Source organism: Microtus ochrogaster, linkage group LG1 (assembly GCF_000317375.1).
Source record: "Microtus ochrogaster isolate Prairie Vole_2 linkage group LG1, MicOch1.0, whole genome shotgun sequence".
Classification (NCBI taxonomy): Eukaryota; Metazoa; Chordata; class Mammalia; order Rodentia; family Cricetidae; genus Microtus; species Microtus ochrogaster.
The window spans coordinates 32,845,760-32,850,942 of record NC_022027.1 but is presented as its reverse complement, the minus strand read 5'-3'; positions in this window follow the sequence as shown (position 1 = coordinate 32,850,942).

The following is a 5,183-nucleotide window of genomic DNA, read 5'->3' as shown; positions in this document are numbered from 1 at the left end:
CAAGAGTGAAGGACTCAGGTGGCCATTCACCAGCTCACTCAGCAGCCATGGAAGAAGAGCGGAAGTAAGATTTACAGAAGGGAAAGATAAAAAGCCAGAGGCAAAAGGTAGTCTGGATAATTTAAGTCAAGAAGAGCTGACAAGAAACATGCCAAGCTAAGGGCAGGCATTCATAAGGAAGAAGAAGCCTCTGTGTGTGATTTATTTGGGAGCTTGCCTGGGGAATGTTACTCTCCCTCTTTTTAGTGACACACAAGCAAAAGAAATCCAGTGACGGTGAAGGGCAGGGCTGGAACTGGAACCACTGTGGTCCCTCTGTGCTTCCCACGCAGAGGCTGAGGGAAAGAAGAGGGCCCTCAGCACAGCAGTTGAAGCCTTGACCATCCCTGGCTCTCTGCCACACACACCATCACAAATCCTCGACTCTGGGTCTGCTCTTTAGTAACTCAGAAAAGCAGAAGAGGACATCGCTTCCCAGGAACTCCCACCTCCTGAGCCCCACTCCTGAAAGGATCAACTGAAGCCTTCATCCTTCAGGAATCTCTGTCCCCTGCCCAGGACTCACTGCGCTTTCTCCAGAACCATTTATTTCTTGATGTGTGACTCAGAGACTGAAGGCCATCTTCCCTGTGCCTCTCTCTGGTCTCCCTGCGCTCTCCGTCCTGTCTCCCAAGCAGTCTGTTCAGTCGTGTCAGCATGGCTCTGGGTGAACCACACAGGCACCGAACGAATGCCTCAAGGGCAGTTGGCGTTGCCACAACACAGGTGACATCACAGAATTCCAGGCTCTCCAGGATACAGTAGAATGTCCCGGTGGGGGACTGCTGATGTCATATGATACAGCTATTAACCCCTGATAACTACTTCACCCAAAAGTGACCTGAAACTAAGGTGCCATTTAAAGAGCCTCTCTGAGGTCACCGGGGAAGGCTTTAGACACATTGTCTTCCTAAAGCCAGAAATCTAGCCCTCTGCTTCTTATGTGTTATGTGAGAAGTTGAAAGCTCACTTCCCAACCGCTGCCCAGGGATGGCTTTTCCCTCCTTAAGATCCACACTCAAGTAACGTGAGAAACAAAGGATGCTTAGAAATGAGGTCAGGATAAAGGGAGTAGAACAGATGAGATCTCTGAAGTGAACGAGCACTGGTGCAGATCCTCAGACTTTTAGAGATTGGAGGGTTCAAAACAAAGAGGACATGCATAGGAAGTGATGAAAATTTCACTCAGAGTGTCACTAAAACTCAAGTTATGAAGTTGTTAATGAAGATGTCAGTAGCTCTTGGCATGTCTACCTGGAACCACTGAGCCCAGGGGAGCCTTCAGATATTGAAAGCAAACAGTCCTAGAAAGAGAATGATGACCCAACATTGAATCAATAGACTGAGGAAAGAGTAGTGGCAACCAGAGGTCAGTGTGCACCATCTAGAGGAGTCTTAGAGATGGAGACACAAGTGCGTGCACATACACACACACGCGCACACACACACAAACACGTAAATAAAAAAAACAAGCACACAATCACACAATTCCGGTTGAGAACGTGATGTACATCACTGCTATGCTGTGTCAACCAGCAAACAAGCCAAATTCCTTGGTCTGGAGCCACCTGTTCCAATTCCCATGTTTTTCAATAGGTGGCGCTGCTAGCTTTGGGAGAACATGAAAATGGCAGGCAAAAGAAGAGACTCAGAGTTGTTGCACCATACAGGTGTTTTATAACCGTAACCACCTTTCTAGTATCCTGACCATCCCTGTAAAGAGAAGCCAGTCCATGGTCAGCCTGGAATGCATGTTCTCCAGATATGACCTCTGCCACTGTAACCAACGTTGGCACTTGCAGGTACCACTGCATGGGACCTTGCTCCTCCCAGATGCCCCATTAATCCCCACAATGTCCCTATCTGATACAAGTGGCACTCTAGCTCCTTCCCACTTTTGTGGAGTCTCAGGATCTTGCCTTGTCTCTTTGGCTTCTCTCATGTCCACTCTGGATGCTCTGTTACCAAACTAGCCGCAGCAGGCCTGTGCCTCACATTCCCCTCACACTGGACTAACCACAATGTTCCTCGTATTCCTGGATCCTTCTGAGAGTTTTCCTGACACTGGGGGACCCAGAGCAATGCTGAGGGCCCTGCTTCATTCATACCAGTAGCATTCCATCCAAGTACTTACAGCCAAAAATGGTGCTGAGCAAATCAGTCCTGTCCAGGCTGCCTAATAGCTGTGTGATTGTGGGAATGCGCCTTTGCATGGCACCCAGGTGGTTAGTGTCATTCACCTTCCTCGTGGCCACATTCTCATGGTAGTGATCCAACACCAGACCCTGGGATGCTGGAGAGGAGTTCATTGATCGGAAGGAAGATGTGTGAGACACAAGCCTGTCATGCCAGTGTTGGGGGTAACAGCATAGGAAGATCAGGAGTTCCAGACCCTCCTGGACTACAGAAACTCTGGTTCAAAGAAGACAGGCAGACCAGGATGGGAGCTCAGGTGGTGGAGGGCTTCCCTAGGAGACATTAAACCCCAAGCTCCATTTCAGCACAGTGTAAACATGCCTTGACATTTTGGAAGAAAGGGAGATCAGAGCTTGCCAGTTATCCTTAGCTGCAGGGTGAGATGGAGGCCAGCCTGGGCTACATGGGAGCTATTGGAAGAGAGAAAACTGGATTTTCAGGGCACAGGCAGGGAGATCTGCCTTGAGAGATAGAGAGATGGGTGACAGAGTTGGTGGCAGATGATCATTAGGGTGGCCCAGCACAGTCTTGTAGGGCTGCTGTCTCCAGGTTATTTTATCCCCCAGATGGCAAGAATGATCTCAGGAAGAAAGAACCAAGTGATCTGAGCCCTGTTGTGGGGTTAGAGGAGGCTCCACAGGGACCTTCTCTGCATGTTCAAGGTGGGAGAGACAGAAGGCCAGAGAGAACTTCAGGACTTGTTGGTAGTATCTCAGAACCACTGCATGGAGAACTCACCGTGTGTCTTCTTGGGCACCAGATATGGATGCTGGGTTGTCGTAAGTGGCTACAATCCAGATGGATTGAAGGAGCAATGATGGAATTTTCTGGTTCTGGAGCTCCAAAGTTTCAAATCCTCGACATCACCTTCTTCAGAGTCTTCAGAAGGCTCCTTCCTGTCTCTTTGAGAACCTGGGTCTTCTATGACATGGCTCAGGTCCCTTAGGGACAGGGAGGACACATAAAGGGGAGGCAAGGACATAGAAAACAAGCTTTCCCACTAATGTGTTATTACTAAGACAAATACCAGATAGGAACATTCACCTGCATCATGCTAACACGACCAAAGCCAGGGGAGGGGTCTTGGTCAAAGATGGTGCTTACTATGCCCTGGGTCTTAGGGTGGTTGACAGTGTAGGTGATTTTGTGAGTCCACCTGAGACAGTGTGATTGACAGAGAAGATTCCAAGGAGCAAACTGTACTGAACGTGTTTGAGTTCCTCCATGTCTGCAGGACTCTAACTAGGGAGACTTGAGTCTGTGTCAAGACATTAGCTAGGTGTAGGTTTATGGTGGCAAGAAGCAGCACACGAGATGGGAAGGACAATGATTGCTTTGACTGGGATTTGAACCGAGGTTGCTGTGGCCACAATGCAGAGTACTAACCACTAGACAATCACAGCGAGCCATGTGCCTGATGTTGGGTGCTCACCAGAGTCTCTGTCAAGTTCTGCCCTGTTCAGACTTGGAGGCTTCCTTCTGACTGGCCTGTCCTGCAGAAGTGATTTCTCCAGCGCCTATGCATTGTGAGCTGCACCGAGTAAATGCATCTGTGCCTTGGTAGGGTGGTGAGGGCAGTCACTGAGAAGTCCGTGGGTCGATGTTTCTCTTGCAAGTGCAGTATTCTCCCTAAGCAGGTGATAGCCCTCAATGGCGCTTCTCTCCATGGTGATTGGGGTACCTGGGGAGGAGGCGAACTGCTCTGGGTTCCTTCTGGATAGCTGGGGAGCAAACCAGCTGACCTGCACCTTCTACAGATACTACTCACCTGCAGAGGCCAAAACAGTCACTGCCAAACAGTCACTGTCAAGTGCCTGGACTCCTTACCAAACACGACAGAGGCTGGTCGTTTATTGGATTTATTTTGGTCTTTCCACACAAAGTGATTTTTTGAAATAACTTGGTTCTAGGGTTTTGTGATTATAAATTACACTTTGGTAATTCTGCTGTATGGATATCTTTAGCCAGTGGTGTAAAGTTTACCTGTTCTGTTAAATTCTGGTTCATTTCTTGTGCTTTGGTGACTTGTCCATAATTTTCCTTTATTAAGAAAAGATTCCCACTCTCCCCTTTTCCTAATAAACCAGATATCAGGTGGAGATTGTCCACAGGGGTCCCCTCTCTTCCCACACTGAATAAAAATTGGCTTGTTATTTGCCCTGCTGTCTGTGCTATCTGGAAAGAACAAGGGTTTCTTACCCCAAAAGCAGGATCCATAACTAACTAGACCACATTATGGCCATGTTAAAGACCTCCCATCTCCGCAGAGCTATAGGAATTATTCACTGCTGGTCTCATCAGAATCTAATCATCTCTAAGGGATCAGACTCCATCATCTCTAAGGGAAATAACTGAGCTGACCAAACAGCCAGGGCAGCAGCCTTCCAGGCCCAGACTTAGCTCAATCACCTCAGGGGGTTCATACAGTACGGCCCACATTCTCACAGTCACCACCTGACACTTGGACAATTCTGTCCAACCTATGTCAACTCTTCATCCACATAGTCAGGCTCTGTCTCACGTTGTCAAGGCTCACCTCTAACACACCCTGGAGGACTTAGAGTTCTTAAAAACTATCATTGCCTCTTATAAAATCTATCAAAAGTCAGATTACAAGTCCAGGTATTGTAGCTTCCCTTTTCACACCCACCAGGAAATGAGCTCCCTTATAGGAAGTGAGTGACAGCCTGATTTTACTCATGTGCCTACAGTCAGATGGGTTAAAAATCTCCCGGGTTAGGTAGATACCATCTCTGGGTGTATTGAAGGGTTTCCCATCACTAATAAGAGGGTCCTGACAGTTGCTGAAGTCCTGCTCCAGGAAATTAGTCCCCAGTTTCTAATCCCAACCTCGCTTCAGTCAGATAATGGTCCAGAGTTTACCTCCCAGATCTCTCACACTAGCTATGACTCCTAACATTCCCTGGCATTTTCATATCCCATACCAT